The sequence below is a fragment of the Podarcis erhardii genome, assembly GCF_964252035.2.
Source record: "Podarcis erhardii genome assembly, chromosome: 1".
NCBI classification, from domain to species: domain Eukaryota; kingdom Metazoa; phylum Chordata; class Lepidosauria; order Squamata; family Lacertidae; genus Podarcis; species Podarcis erhardii.
In genome coordinates this window covers 22,407,503-22,424,517 of record NC_138497.1, presented here as the reverse complement: position 1 = coordinate 22,424,517, position 17,015 = coordinate 22,407,503, and positions in this window count along the sequence as shown.

Genomic DNA, 17,015 nt, shown 5'->3' with positions numbered 1-17,015 from the left:
GGGGCCTGAAGGGACCTTGGCGCTTAGGAATTGGTGCCTATGATGGCAGCAATAAACATTTACTGGGTCACTTACTGGTGGCTGTAAGCCTCACATTCACATTGGAAAGACCTTGCATGTTGGTACCTGAAGGTATGTGTAGTGTATGGTGAATATGGAGAAACTCACACATAGGGTAAGAGTGATCAAAGATGCTTCCAAGATCAAAAAATTCATTAAAGTTTGCTCCGTTTATCTATTTATACAAATATTTATACAAATAAACTGATATTTCATTTTAAAATATCAAAGAGCTTCACAACAAAAACACACAAAACCATGCAGTACGATATGAAAAGTTTAAAACAAGTATGTTAAACAAAAGATGTATTTTTAATTGCTTGCATAGGCCTGGTAGAATAGAATTTTTAAAGAAGGTGTTTGAAAGTTAGAACAGGACGGCCTGCTGAATTGTAGAGTCGGACAAGACCCCAGTGTCTGCTAGTCCAACCCCTGCAATGCAGGAATCACAACTAAAGCATCTCTCTTGGCAGCGTATTCCACACTATAAAGCCAATTATAGTAAAGGCGATTTTTCTTGTTATAAAAGAGAATGGTATCAATCCATTCTGTTATGCCTCTATCTGGAACTCATAATGAACTCTAGTCTTCCTTGTATTGCTTGTATTCTATGTTTCACTACTTTGAGAAAGGTGCATTTTTATTCCACTACTCTTCTCTACTCCTTTTGCTGACCTTATAGCTTTAATTATCGGTAATTGGATTTAGGGGGGGGGGCAGCGGGAGGGGTGATAACAGTGGGAAACATGCTACAACAACGGTGCGGATGCTACTTGCCCAAAGATGGAAGGAGGACAACTTACCTACAAAAGAAGAATGGCTGATATAGATGGTGGACTATGCTGAACTGGCAAAAATGACGGGGAAAATCAGAGATCAAGAGGACAATAAAGAATGGGGACTTTTTAAAAACTTACTTGAAAGAACACTGTAAACAACTGAAAACATTGGCAGGATTTTAAAAACACTTGCGATGAAGTGGGAATGAATGACGATAAAAATTGAGATTTAAGAAAACATGGAAAATATGATAAGATGCAGTTTGAAAAGAACATCTGGGGAAACCGTGGAGGAGTGGAGGGAAGTTCAGGGATTCTGAGAATCCTATTTGTAAAATGATTATGATTTGCGTATGATGACAAATATTAAAAGTGAAAATGAATGGGGGGGGGGGAGATAACAGTGGAAAATTGTTATGTACTGAGTTGAATAGGATACAAAAGGCAGCAGTCTGATTGGTCCTAGAACTAGAGAATCCAAAATGCAGCAGTCTGATTGGTCCTAGAACAATAGGATTCAGAATGCAGCAGTATTATTGGTCCTAGAACAATGCAGCAGTATGATTGGTCCGCAGGAGCCACCCAATCCAGCTCCAGGTGGAAGTGAATCCTCAACCTGATTGGCCTACAGGAGAATCCCGGAATTAGCCAATCACGTGCGGCCCACTGTGTAAATAATGTATATAAAGCAGATATTGTGGGGAAAACTTTCATTCCTCACTACTATGAGCTGAATAAAGAGCATGAAATCCACGCTCGACTCCAAGTATATTTCAAAAATGTACACAGCATTTTTAAGGGCAGCAGTGGGTGCTGCTAGGGGACCACAGCTCCCAGAGCAAACCTCAGCCTTGTGTCTGCCTGACTTTGGCTGTCTCCCTTACCCTTGAACCAGCCTTGTCCCAGCATATTTGGCTGACTGCTCCTATCTCTACACTTTATCCAGCCATCTTGCTTGTACCACTGTCTCCAGCAGCTGCTGCTGCAGCAGCAGCAGCAGCTGGCTGATCCTCTCATCCCTTGGGCACAACAGCTGACACTGCTAAATAAGCTTGTGGGAGGCGACTGATCCAGAGGTCTGTCTTTTGAAACAGCAGAGCAGAGCCTTAGAACAGAAGCCTCCTTGACCAGCAGACTATGCAGATGTGCTAGATAGCCCGTTCTCTCTTGAATGTACAAGATCTTCGCTATTGAGTTCCTGGGCTTCCTGCTTATCTGTTGCTGAAGACCATTCTGTTCAGCAGAGCCAGAGCTGCCAACCAGGCAGAGGTCTGTTGATCAAACCCTTCATCCTGCTCGCTTGGACGATGGCTCTAGCTGCACTGCAAGGCTCCTGGCTCCGTTCTTCTGGGCTGCTATACTTCATCAGGTCCACAAACAGCAACCTTCGTCTCATCCACAGCAAGCCAGCCAAGGGCAAAGTAGGACCCCTGGTAAGTTGTCTTCTTGTCTGTCGCCTCCTTGTCTAGGGCACGGCTAGCCAATGGGGTACACTTCAGATGCTGCTGGACTTCCACTCCCATCAGCACCAACCAGTATGGCCAGTGGTCAAGGATGATGGGAGCTGACCTAAAGCGTTTTGAGATTGCCACTGTTTCTGGATCGAATTTTGGTTGCGCATTTGCAAATTCAGGTGGGGCTCTGAAATTTTATTTGGAGCTCTTGCACCACAGGCTTGCTTCCCCCTTAGAACTGGACTTTTTGCAAGAAGAAAAGAGTGTGGAAAATGCTCTGGAAAGTGTGGCGTAACTCTTGCTCGAGGCAACATTGTCTAACCTGCCTGAAAACAAATCATATTGAATAGTCAATAAATAGCCAATGCTGGATGACCTGCTTGCTGATTTTGTGCAAGCAAATCAGGATGAATGCTGAATAAGCAGGTCACCTGAGAGCTATCCCGATCTATTTATCAGGCAAGGCAAGCTGTCTCTCTTGAAAACCTACTCTTGATCAGAACAAGCGTATGAGTGTGGATCCCTGAGACAACTTAATGAAGGAGCGTTTCTTGTTCCTAGCTCCCCTTTCTGATGCCCAGAAAGCCTCTCTCCAAATACACTGGGGAGATGCCTGACCACTCTGGAATAGGACTAAGAGCTCCTGGGGGAAAGAATTCCTTCCATGAGCTCCCTTAAGTTAATTGAGGGGCTCCAGACTAGGGATGGAAGGATCTGTCTATTTCATTTCTCTCCGTTTCTAATTTTTTCAATCTTAAATTCAGTTCTCCACATTTTAATGCAACTTGTGATTTTCAGCCTGTCAGATGGAACAATCCTCCCTCTTCTCCTCCTGTGCACTGTTCTGGGGGATCTCCTGAGACACAGCACTTTTGGGAAGTGGGTGCAGGGACAGAAGGGGGGAAGCCCCAATCGGCTAGCGTAAGTCCTTGCAGGGGCTTCCACTATCAGGACTCATGAGTTGAATCCCACCCAGAACAACCTAAGATCAGTGGCGTAGCGTGGGGGGTGCAAGGGGTGCCAGCCGCACCGGGCGCAACATTTTTGGGGGCGCACTCGGAGCTCTCTGCCCCTACCTGGTCCTGGCTCACTCTCTCTCTCACAGTGCTGGCTGTGCGAATCTGATCCGAGCTGCCGGGTCGCCGCCCACTGTGGAGGGGGAGGGTGCCAGGCGTGCATTGCGGAGCGGAGAGAGAGCGAGGGAGGGACTATCTGGGGGAGGGAAAATGCAGCGGCCGCCCAGCGCAGAGCTGAGCGCAGGAGAGAACTACATCCGACCAGCCCAGTTTTGGAGGGAAGGTGTTAGTTGCGGCGGAGCCCTGGCGCCCCGGGAGGCTGGCCGGGCCGGTAATGGGGCTGGCCGGTGGCGCCGCTGCCATCCTGCGGACAAAAGGGCTGCCGCCCCCGGCCGAGCCCCCCCCCCGCGAAACCAGGAGCAGCTCTCTGGTGCTCGAGGGCTTCGCAGGCCCTTCATCTCCCCTCCATTGGCGCCTCAGCCCCCAGCCCTGCCTGCGCGGCTCCTGCGTCTGGGGGCGCGCTCGCGCGGATGGGGTGCCGCTCCCCGCTTGCAAATGGTGCCCGTAAAGTCACATCAGAGACGCCCCCGGGACCCAGTTGCTGCCTTCTTCCCCGCCATGTGATTAAGCCTCGCACTACTTTGTGGCAGTGGTGTAGCGTGGGGGGTGCAGGGGGGGCCGGCCGCACCGGCCGCAACATCTGGGGGTTAGGGTTAGGGGGCGCAAATCCACGGGTTAGGGGGCGCAAATTACTTGCCTTGCCCCGGGTGCTGACAACCCACGCTACGCCACTGCCTAAGATGAGTTATTGGGTCCTGAAGCTTCCCATCAACAGTGAGCACAGTGTTTTCCAAACTTCGTTCCCTAGCGGTTGTTGGACTACAACTCCCATCATTCCTAGCTATCAGGACCAGCGGTCAGGGATGATGGGAATTGTAGTCCAGCAAAACACTGAGCTAGCACCTGAACAGCTGACACATGTGGTCGCAGTCTTCCTTGAGTAGATGCACTGTATCTCTGCTTAAACGATAGCAATTATTTCTCAAACTGAGTATGTAAATTTAGCTTAGCATGTGCAGGTTTTTTTTTTTAAGCAATGCATTTCCTTTTGTTTTGGCAATGGCAAGGAAACCTGCTTCGGTTTCCATGTATCCATTGGCGTGCATATGGAGCTCTGGAGCAGTGAAAGATCTCGTGCAAAAAGGTTGTGGTTCTGCTTAGCTGTGGCAGCGCACCCTCAAAATGTGCAAAAAGCTAAAAAGGAAAGTGAAGCCACTAAGCTGTAGTGAAGCTTTGAAAGTAATCCCCCACCCCCATTTTTAACCCATAGTGACCTAAAATGACAAATCACACTTTGCTTTTCAGTTGACATGAACTACTTCAGCTGGTGACTGGATTTGTAGGATAATCAACTTTCACTGTGGTTGGTTCTTTGCATCTATCACATTACTGAGATTGCAGCTTTAAAAGTTCAATAGCATTGGCTGAATCTGTAAGGCAAAAAGCTCCCCCCCCCCCTCAGGCAGCCTCGCTTGCGTCTCTGTTTTGCCTTGCATGACCCTTCTTTCCCTTGATTTAGGAAACCGTCATCGGTTTAACAGTGTTTTCATTGGCTATTCTCGGACCAACTGGATGGTTCCTGAGCCATATTTCAAGCTATAGAATGAGGTAGAAGACATTCTTCTGCGTCCGAGATGCATCAGATTCAGATCTGCTATCAACGGCCCTGGAAAATAAAGTCACCTTGAAGTCCTACCAGCTAAAAATAGAAGCACCAATTCCAGGTTCTGCGCCTGTTGTTCTGACCTTACTGTTGCTTTGTGAAAATGCAAACGCTTACGGACAATAACTGTTTAAAATTGTGTTTAGCATTTCTTTTGGAATTTTTTTTTTAATGTAACTGCATTTTCTCATATATCAATCTGCAGCAAAAATCACCATTCATCTTGAATCATGAGTAGCATTTCTGTATCACTTTTAGACTGAGCCCTGGCCCTTCCTTGCCCAGGTGGATTGGCGCAGGTGTCCATTGCAACTATGGAACTATTGGGTAGCTTCAGTGTTTCTCTTTAGAAATGGGAATTCTAGCCTAACTGAATGGGTTAATAACAGTCATGCATCAAGGAGACAAAAGAAGAGCCTGCTGGTTCAGGCCAATGACCCATCCTGTTCCTGCAGTGGCCCCCCAGATGCCTGTAGGAAGCCTACAAGCAGGATGTCAAGAGCAAGCCAGCAGTAAATCACAATGTGCAAACTGGAGTGAACTCTTTATTAGCAAAAACAATAACAGGAGTGCCAGGCCTAATGAGCACAGCAGTACATCTCCGATAGTTCTTGTCCCCGTGAAACAGTTGCTGAGACTGAAGTTTCCTGCCTTCCCACAGCTGCCTATATCCCCTCCTCTCCAGGGTCCCCCCCCCAAGCAATCAGAGACTGTGTCTGCATGTCACCAATCTATCCTCCGCCCTTTTCATGTCTCTTCTGGTTCTGGGAGACAAGGAGGGAGGGGAGCTTGTCGCAACAGGAGGGGGAGGCACTCAGGACTCTTCACCAGCCTAAATAATCTCTGCCTCTTGGTCTTTCTCCTTCCACCCTCGTGCTTCAGTTTCTGTCTCTGATTCTGTCACAGACTCTCCCAGCTCACTAAATCCTGTTAACTCTTCAGCTTCCAACACCCCCTCTTCCCAGTCTTCTCTCTCATCTCTGTCTGACCATTCATTGTTGTCCCACCACAAATCCATGGGCTCAAGACCTTATTCCTTTGGTGGTTGCCTAACTGGTTCCTCCCATCATTCCTCTTTGCCCAAGCCTTTCATAACACAGGACCTGTGTACAAGGACCCTCCCTCCTCCTGTGGTTTCCAGCAACTGGTATTCAGAAGCATTGCAGTTGGAGACACAGCCTAGCCATCAGTGGCTAGTAGCCATTGATAGCCTTGAATTTGTCTAATCATCTTTTAAAGCCACTTAATTTGGTGGCCAGCACTACCTCTGTGGGGGTGAGTTCCAGAGTTTAACTATTTGCTACATGAAGAAGTAGGGACACGGGTGGCTCTGTGAGTTAAACCACAGAGCCTAGGGCTTGCCGATCAGAAGGTTGATGGTTCGAATCCCCACGATGGGGTGAGCTCCCGTTGCTCAGTCCCTGCTCCTGTAAACCTAGCAGTTTGAAAGCACGTCAAAATGCAAGTAGATAAATAGGTACTGCTCCAGCGGGAAGGTAAACGGCATTTCTGTGCGCTGCTCTGGTTCGCCAGGGGCAGCTTAGTCATGTTGGTCACATGACCCGGAAGCTGTACGCCGGCTCCCTCGGCCAGTAAAGCGAGATGAGCGCCGCAACCCCAGAGTTGTTCGCGACTGGACCTAACGGTCAGGGGTCCCTTTACCTTTACCTTACATGAAGAAGTACTTTCTTTTATTTGTCCTGAATCTCCCAAAAAGAATGAAGGAGTTTTAAAAAGTTGTTAGAATTGTCAGTAAAGGGTGAAGTCTGTATTTGTTGATGCTGTACTCATGCTGGATTCTCCCTCATAATCATTTAAGTCATCATTACTCAATGCCACCCTTCCGCAAGGATTACAGTTAAAGTCTCTGGGGGTATCTCAACTGATCTCATATTGAGCTGCTCAGCTCCTAGGTGTAGGATAGCTCTCTCACCACAGCCGGCCTGATTACAGACTTATTAGGTCCATGGGAAGATTCCCATAGTTTCAAGCCTGTGCTCCTCAGTGCAGGCTGCAAAACAACCCAGTGTTCATTAGATAACACCAAAGAGATTTTGACAAGGCGCAAACACAAAACTCTGATTTTACCAGCATGATCACGCTTGAATTGAGGACACACGAGTAGTAATCCGTTGAGGTCAAGGGGATCATTTGTGCACTTTGAGTTAATGAGCGCTCCTAATTGCTTAGAAGATTTGGGATTTAGTTGCATTTCTCACGCACCCCCCCCATGTCTTTCCCTATATATATCATACAGGAAATAACTTGATGAGAGTTTGCTTGGTATTTATCTTTCATTAAAGTGTTGCTGATAAGCAATAAGGCTGTCTGCTGATAGCCAAGTAAACAAAGGACATGGACCAGAGAAGTGGGAATGGCAGGAGATGAAACTGTGGTGTGTTTTTTTTTAAAAAAAGAGATAAATAACATATTTGGGAAAGTACATCAATGTTTATATATTGTTCTGAGGTCTTGAGCAGTTGCTTGAAGTGCGGATTGGAATAAAAGGCCCTGGTGCATATATTTTTTTGCCAGTTTTCCTCTGGTATTATAAAGCATGTCTATTACACGATAGGAGAAGGGGAGCTGTTGTCCTTAATTACTTGTGATTCGCTGGCCTAGCACCCAATTTTTTTAGTTCCTTGCCCCGGGGAGAGATAGGCAATTCAGCTGTTTGTCCCAGAGGGCCTCAAGGAAGATGCCTGAATGCAGAGGCAAGAAACTTGCTCTTCTGTAGCTTAGCAGTAGCTCTTAGACCACCCTTCTCCACTGGTCTCACAGTCATCAGAAGAGGAGATAGGAGGCTGCCTTTGTTCTGGATCTGGGGAAAGACTCTTTGTGCAGCGTGATCATCTGCGGTCTCCAGCAGCTGCCCCGTATTGCTTAGTGCTGTCCGTGCGGGCACTGTCCACTAGGTGCCATTTCAGGGACTGGCTGGATGAGGAAGAGTGATGGGAGGCCCCCGCACAAGAGCCCCCCCCCGAGGGCTCAGAAGAAGACGACTTTGATCCCAGATCCTGGTGGTGGGACACTGGGGAGCAGTCTGGAGAAGGGACGAGCTGGGAGGTGCTACAAGCAAGGGGTTTGAGCAATCGAGGGGGGGGGGAGCATCAGAAGAAGGAGGTCCTCCAGGACAGAGTTAAAGTCTGAGAGTCACAATGTGAGTGCAGACAGCCCCAGTCCTGCTGATGCAGTGCTCATCTGCTTGGGAGAGATCCAGATTAAAAGGTTAGAAGGGAAGGGTAGAGCTAGTGGTCAGTTTCAGCAAGGTCTCAGCCGGATTAATACGAACCAGAGGACTCTGCTGTGTTGGTAGTTTCTGTTGTTAAAGACCTAATTGCAACTTGTGCCTCCCATGTGTGTGCCTGCCCTGTGGCTGACCTGGCTTGTTGGCAACAACTTGACATGCCCACAGCAACATTGCTGTCATGGCGCTGTCAGGCACAGAATGTCCAGAGTGAGGAATTAAGTCAAAAGTACACTGACAAGTTAGGAAAAGGCATGTCCATCAGTCCTTCTTTTCAGCTACTCCTAGGTGTGTACCCAGTGATGCAGTTGCTGCAACAGAGAGGCCCCGTGTCAGGCTGTTGCCAGCAACTCCCACAGCCGGTTGCCCAGGAACATACAAAAACAAGAAATCCACTTTTTACTCAGTATTTACTGTACAGAGAGAGGATCTAGAACCCAGCCTCCTAGATAAGGGCATTGTCCCGAGTGAATCTCCACACCCTTGTCTCTCCCACTTCCTCCTTCATCACTTCTATGGGTGCTGCTATGTGTCTTCTGTCTTTGAGCTCTTTGCTCTCCTACTTTCAAGGCTCGCTGGGTTCTGGGAGGGGGGTCTGTGTCCGTCAGCTGTTGCCCCCTCTTCCTCCTCATCCTCTCCAATTAGTTCCCAACTTCCCCCCTCATCTGCCTCTGAGCTGTGACATCCCTCCAACCCCTGTGGTAAATCTATACTGTCTTCCTCTTCCTCCTCCCTGGAATGGTCAGGCTGGGGAGTGAATCTCCACCATTCATCCTCTGCCCAGTCCCTGACACCCCACCCCCAAGCTTGGCTTATGTATCTCTCCAACCTGAGCTGCACACAAGTAGGTGAAAACTCCACCTGTGTGTCACCTGCTTCTGCTCCCCGCACTCCAAACCTCTCTTGGTCCTGGGAGACAGTGGAGCAGCAGAGGTAGCCGCAGAAAGAGGAGGCATGGTAGTGCGGTAGGAGAACTGAAAACAATGCCAATATATTTCACATCTAGAGCAAAATGTACACCAGGGGGCTTAGCTTGGTCAGTATGCACAGTATACACAGAGTTATCGCTAAACACATTACTTCTGGTAAATGAGTCACCATAGCTGCTAGAGGGCCATGAAAATCTGTGTCCCTTGGGAGCTGAAATCCCAAAGGAGCAAAAAGACTATTTATGTAGGCGCCCATGGCTGCATGGATGTTATTGGCCCAGAGATGGAAAGAAGATAAAAGTCCCTACCAGAGAAGAATGGCAGATCAAGTTGATGGATTATGCTGAAATGGCTAAAATGACCAGAAGAATCAGAAATCAGGAAGACCAAAATTTTAATAAGGAATGGGGAAAATTTATAATTTATCTTAAAAACCAGTTAAAATCGTTAACAGGATTGGAATAACACTTGTAGTTTAATGGTGAATTTTGGACACCATGGAGAGGTGAAAGATTTGGATTATTATAAAAGATGCAGGAGAAAATGATTTTAAAAAGGGGAGGAAGGAAGTCCAGGAGAGTCTTTGGAATCTTGTTTCTATGTTGTATGTTGGATATGGGACTGTCAAATTTTAATCTGGAAAACCAAATAAATATATATATATATATAAGAAAGAAAAATTGTGTCCTGGGCTTTTTAGACTCTACTACTACCCATGTGGGACATGGGTGGTGCTGTGGGTTAAACCACTGAGCCTAGGACTTGCTGATCAGAAGGTCGGCGGTTCTAATCCCTGCGACGTGGTGAGCTTCCCTTGCTTGGTCCCTGCTCCTGCCAACCTAGCAGTTTGGAAGCACGTCAAAGTGCAAGTAGATAAATTGGTACCGCTGAGGCGGGAAGGTAAACGGTGTTTCCGTGCGCTGCTCTGGTTTGCCAGAAGCAGCTTAGTCATGCTGGCCACATGACCCGGAAGCTGTACGCCGGCTCCCTCGGCCAGTAAAGCGAGATGAGCGCCGCAACCCCAGAGTCGGTCACGACTGGACCTAATGGTCAGGGGTCCCTTTATCTTTACTACCCATGTACTATCTGAAACCAAAGGGGCAGAAACCAATGCCTGACGTGAATTCCACCCCCTCCCTCAGCTCTCCTACCCCACTATGAAAGCCCTGGACTCTCCACCAGCCTGGCCTGTCTCTCCCTCCTCCTGCAACTGTTGTTCACTCTAGAATCCTGCACCTTCTCTTGCCTCTGACTCTCAACTCCTGGCTGCTATGGGCTCTCCCAGATCACTGATCCCTTCTTCCAAGACAGTCTCCAACCTCCCTTCCCCTGGTGCCCGCTCATCAGAATCTAGCCACTACTCTTCGGTATCCAGCCCGTCACTGACAATTATGCAAAATGCCCACAAGCATAATGGAAATCCTAACTAGCTGTCACCTGCGTCACAGACAGTTAAACAGGCCTTATAAAGTTGTTTTGAAACTGGGGTTCTTTATATTCTTCTTCTGCTTTGCATCTGATTTATATTTAATAGTGTTAGAATATAATTGATAGAATCTGCTGTACTGCATATATACTTTAAAGAACTAATTGGCAGAGAACACTCAGCTAGCCTGCAGGGGGATCTTGCTTTCGTCCATGATCAGCGAAGAAACACAACTTCCCCCAAATTAGTAGTCTGCACAAATCTCATTAGATGCTGCTGGAACACACATCTTAATTTGTTACCATAGGAATAGATAGAATTATGTGATCTCCCACACTGATAATTAGAACACAGCTAATGAACACACATGCTTACTTGGTTGGGAATTACAAATCTGTTTTTATATGTGAAACAAAAGCACTGTGGGCCATCTAGGAGCTTCAATGCAAAGGGGAAGAGGTAATGTAATAAGCAATCTTTAAATATTTGAATGGCTGTCACATAGATGAAGGCGAGAATTAGATTTCTGCTGCACCAGAGGGCAGGATCCAAACCAACATCACAAGAAAAGGGGTTTAGATTCAACATCAGGAAGAAGTTCTCACAGACTGTACTGTTTGACTGTGGAACGGACTGCCTCAGAAGGTGTGGATCTCTCCTTTGTGAGAGCAGAAGCTTAATTTCATCCCCCCCCCCATTTCACTTTCAATGTGTATACCACCTTTCTATATTACTATACACAAGGCGGTTTTCAACAACACAATAGACAACAAAGAACACACACATCTTCACAGGCATCTCTCAGAGCTGCAGCCCTTCATCAGCGAATTCTCCAAAGGAGTTGCTAAAATGATTTGTTTAGAGATTTTTTTTTTAAATCCTCTTTAGGAGTCGTGAATTGGATAAAATTGATGGAGAACCAACAGCTATCTTTAAGACAGTCTAAAAGACGACTGAATTATATAGTTATGGAAGAGCTCTTTGAATGAGTGACAGTTTAGTTATTACGGATACAGTGGTACCTCGGGTTAAGTACTTAATTCGTTCCGGAGGTCCGTACTTAACCTGAAACTGTTCTTAACCCGAAGCACCACTTTAGCTAATGGGGCCTCCTGCTGCTGCCGCACTGCCGGAGCACGATTTCTGTTCTCATCCTAAAGCAAAGTTATTAACCTGAAGCACTATTTCTGGGTTAGCTGAGTCTGTAATCTGAAGCGTATGTAACCTGAAGCGTATGTAACCTGAGGTACCACTGTACTGTATTTGTAAAATCAATTGATGGGTCATGAATTTGTGTTTTCCATTGGTGATGTTTGTAGAATTTAATATTATTAATAAAGTTTACAAATAAAAAAACTTTTTGCTATTTTTGGGGGGATGACTCTCCTTCAGCCTTGTAGCTCAGCTGATAGAGCATGAGACTCTTAATCTATGGGTCACAGGTTCAAGCCCCACATTGGGCAAAAGATTCCCACAGGGTTGGGGGGTTGGACTAGATGACACTCGTGGTCCCTTCCAACTCTACAATTCTATGATTCTATGAAATCTCAACATTCTTCCCTTAAAGTGTTGTGGTTCTTAGGCTACACAGAGTGCCCATTTCTGCATGTTTCAATTGCCGCCACAGGTGCATGATGTCTGCGGCCAGTGCAGGAAGACTGAGGAAAATGAACACAGGAGATTGGTTTTGGGCTGAATTAGCCCACAACTTTATTGATTACCGGTAAGACTAGGTTTGGCCAAGGTCTGCCTACAGCCTGATAGGAATCCAGTGGGGCTGGCCCTGGACCCTGGGAGCCAGTGTGGTGTAGTGGTTAGGAGCGGTAAATTCATAATCTGGTGAACCAGGTTCGCGTCTCCACTCCTCCACATGCAGCTGCTGGGTGACCTTGGGCTAGTCACACTTCTTTGAAGTCTCTCAGCCCCACTCACCTCACAGAGTGTTTGTTGTGGGGGAGGAAGGGAAAGGAGAATGTTAGCCGCTTTGAGACTCCTTCGGGTAGTGATAACGCGGGATATCAAATACAAACTCTTCTTCTCTTCTGGGCTGGAAAGTTGCCACTGTCATGGATCGGGTGCCACAACCCCACACAGGCCACCATTGGGAGAGGTGCATTGGTCCATCAGTGCCTTCACACTGAATACAGTGGTACCTCGGGTTAAGTACTTAATTCGTTCCGGAGGTCTGTACTTAACCTGAAACTGTTCTTAACCTGAAGTACCACTTTAGCTAATGGGGCCTCCTGCTGCTGCCACGCCACCAGAGCACAATTTCTGTTCTCATCCTGAAGCAAAGTTCTTAACCTGAAACACTATTTCTGGGTTAGCGGAGTCTGTAACCTGAAGCGTATGTAACCTGAAGCATATGTAACCCAAGGTACCACTGTAGTTGCTAAGAATTTCAAATAGCATATTTTACAGGAGGCATTTGAACGCTCTTATCGTCATGAATATACAATTCTTATTATTTTTTGCTGCATAGTTGAAAATGAATCTTTTTTGGTTTGTTCTCAAGCATACCTTAATGTTTTAGTTCATTTTTATAGCTATGGACCGGATTTCACCACACCATAAATCCTTATTTAATCCCTCTAGATATTTCCATTTTCTTGCAATAGCTATTCTGGCTGCTAGCAAGAGATACAGAATCAAATATTTATTCAAGCCATCCTCATTTTGCCCTGTCGCATATCCCCATTCATGCTAATGAAGGAATTTATATCAGTTCTTGCATGCTTCCATTCTGAATATAATTTCATTCTGAGCAAAGTACAGTCGTACCTTGCTTTTTGAACAGCTTAGTTCTCGAAGGTTTTGGCTCCAGAACGCTGCAAACCCGGAAGTGACTGTTCTGGTTTGCGAACTATTTTTGGAAGCTGAACGTCCGGCAGGGCTTCTGATTGGCTTCAGGAGTTTCCTGCAGCCAATCAGAAGCAGCGCTTTGGTTTCCGAATGTTTGGGAAGTTGAATGGACTGAGGACCATTGGAAATTCTGGCAAGCTGCCAACAATAATGAGCTAGATGGATCAATGGTCTGACTTGGTATAAGATAGCTTTCTATGTTCCAAGTCCTAAGGCAGAGATCTTTCCCAGCAGCTTCCCCACATCTGCTCTAGGTCTCCGTTTCGGAATGATTTTTTTTCAAAGTTTTTTCCCAAAGTGCTTTTATTGATTCTTGTTTTATTGGAATTGTGATTTTTAATCCATTTTCACAATCTACCGTATTTAGTCCCAGAGAACTATTGCTATTGGATGACTAATGAATGGAATAAACGATCAAATAAATGAGACAGCACTGGCTCTCACATACGTAATTAAAGCTTCATTTGATCTCCACTGTGTTTTCTTTGCAGATGTATTGATTTTCATGTTAGTTGTGCATTCAGACATCATACAGGGGATATAGGAAGCTCCCTTCTGCATGTTCTCTGGGAATGCCTGCATCAGAAATCCAACCAAATCAGGGCATTAAAGGATTTAGGCTTGAGAACCTCTCTCTTTCAAATAGCAAAATCAAAAGTTGTCATGGTACAGCTTATTCTTAAGCTTCTTCAACCCCCATCTATATCCAACTGAGTATGTGGAAAAATCCAACAGTCTTCTGTCTCCTGAGAAAAGGGAGCGGCATTAACTCAGTAGCATTTTTTTTTTTTGCCAGAAGCAGACTGTTTTTGCAGATCTGCTAGATAGACCTTGCCAAGTTAACATCCAGAAAGTTTTCCTCATTATTTAAAGCAAACATGAATCACAATTTATTCCCCCCCCCATTTTTAATGAGCGCTCCCAAGCATTTATGAACAATAAAAACCACATTGGGACATTGCACGGCAACAAAATATAAGCTGCAAAGTACATACCATAATGTTTATTCAGAATAAAGAATTTATTTAAATATTTGCTGCATTTGGAAGCTTACAAACCTCAGTAACTTGCATTTTAAGTTGCTGCAAACATGGACTTTGAATATGCAAAGCTCTTGTATTGTTTGCTAGATAAAGATGTTTGCTTAATAATGGCTTTGATGGCTTATAGGTATTAATTACTTTCTGCTAGCTGAGAGGGGAAGGAAAGGCAATTAAGACTGTAAACCTATACCCATTAATCTGGGATTTGGCCCCATTGAACACAAGGGGACTGACTTCTGAGCTGAGGTTTGCAGAATTGCTCTGTGAGGCAGAGGTCCTGTGCCCACTTACCTGGGAGTAAGCCCCACTGAACTCAGTGGGGCATTTCTGCACCAACATTCACAGGATTATGTTGTAAATGCAGCCAGTTGGAGGGAGGAAGGGAAAGAAATGAGTGTTTTTCCCCCCATCTGGTTGGCAGTACAACCAGGAAGATGATGCAGAATATTCCACATAATTAGAGTTTTGTTTCCTACTTGATTTACTTGGAGCAAAGGGAAGAGACAACAATCTGCAGCTGGATCGCCAAGGTTCTGTAGCAGTTCACTGGAGAATTAACTAAACAAAGTGACTCTGTGGAAGTTACGGGAAAACAATGACCTTAGCATTGAAGACACTTGAGTAATTTAATTCCCAGGACTTGGTGTTCTTGAATCTGCTACATTTAGATGTTTGGACAACCTAGGAGGCCGGAGCAACCTGTTTTATGTCACTGACATCTTCAAAAAATTTCCACAGAAATATGACCTGTCTCAGACTTCTAATTCTTCTTTATGTATTAAAAAAACAACAACCCAAAAACCTCAAGCTTTTCCCTTGAATTAAAAAAAAAATTGCCCTGCTGCTTTGTTATGTTGTAAGAACAGAGCATGAAAATGACCACTGTTATAATACCACCTTGTTATTTTCACCTTGCTGAAGCTCCAGACGTTTTGGCACCTGGGGCAAACCACAAAATGCCTCCTGCAGCCAGGGACAAAGCAGGGAGTAAAGATCAACACTGGGAACAATGGAGGGATGGGAATTTACACAGGGAGCAAGAGGGTCTACATTAGGAGATCTACATTAGATCTACATTAGGAACAATGGGTGCGGGGCGGAAACAAAAATCAACCTTAAATGATGGTTGAACTGGGAAGGGACGTGGGTGGTGCTGTGGTCTAAACCACTGAACCTCTTGGGCTTGCCAATTCCTGCCAACCTAGCAGTTCGAAAGCATGCCAGTGCAAGTAGATAAATAGGTACCGCTGCGGGGGGAAGGTAAACAGCATTTCTGTGTGCCCTGGCTTCCCTACGGTGTTCTGTTGTGTCAGAAGCAGGCCACATGACCCAGAAAGCTGTTCCAATGCCAGCTTCCTTGGCCTGAAAGAGAGATGAGCACCGCAACCCCATAGTTGCCTTTGATTGGACTTAACAGAGACATCACCTTGTCAACAAAGGCCCGTATAGTTAAAGCTATGTTTTTCCCAGTAGTGATGTATGGAAGTGAGAGCTGGACAATAAAGAAGGCTGATCACCGAAGAACTGATGCTTTTGAATTATGGTGCTGGAGGAGACTCTTGAGAGTCTCATGGACTGCAAGAAGATCAAACCTATCCATTCTTAAGGAAATCAGCCCTAAGTGCTCACTGGAAGGAAAGATCATGAAGCTGAGGCTCCAATACTTTGGCCACCTCATGAGAAGAGAAGACTCCCTGGAAAAGACCCTGATGTTGGGAAAGATGGAGGGCACAAGGAGAAGGGGACGACAGAGCACGAGATGGTTGGACAGTGTTTTCGAGGTTACCAGCATGAGTTTGACCAAACTGTGGGAGGCAGTGGAAGACAGAAATGCCTGGCGTGCTCTGGTCCATGGGGTCACGAAGAGTCGGACACAACTAAACGACTAAACAACAACAACAACTGTCTGGGTCCTTGATCTTTTTAGTTTTTCATCTTGATCTGGGAACTAAAGGCCTCATAGAGGAAAGGGGCCTGCTCTGAATCACACACTAGGCAGGAGCAGAGCCCAGAAAATGTCTGCGGGCAGTGGGGGGGGGGGCAGGCAGATGAATCTAAACTGGAGGCTGCACCCAGGGTTCAAATCCCTACTCTGCCAGGAAGCTCACTGGGTGACCTTGGGCTGGTCACCAGTGGCGTAGCATGGGTTGTCAGCACCCAGGGCAAGGCAAGTAATTTGCGCCCCCTAACCCGTGGATTTTAGCACTCAAGTGCGAGCACGACCCCCCCAGATGTTGCGCCCGGTGCGGCCGCCCCCCCCTGCACCCCCACGCTATGCCACTGCTGGTCACTGTGTCTCATCTTAACCTACCTCACAGGGTTGTTCTGGGGATAAAATGAGAATGGGGAGGGAGAACCATGTTTTACTCCTTAGAGAAAAATGCAATCAATAAAAAGGTAGGAATGCAACAAATAAACAAATAAAACACCTTGGAAGAAAAATTACAATAAAAACATGCATAAATGCAATGTCAAT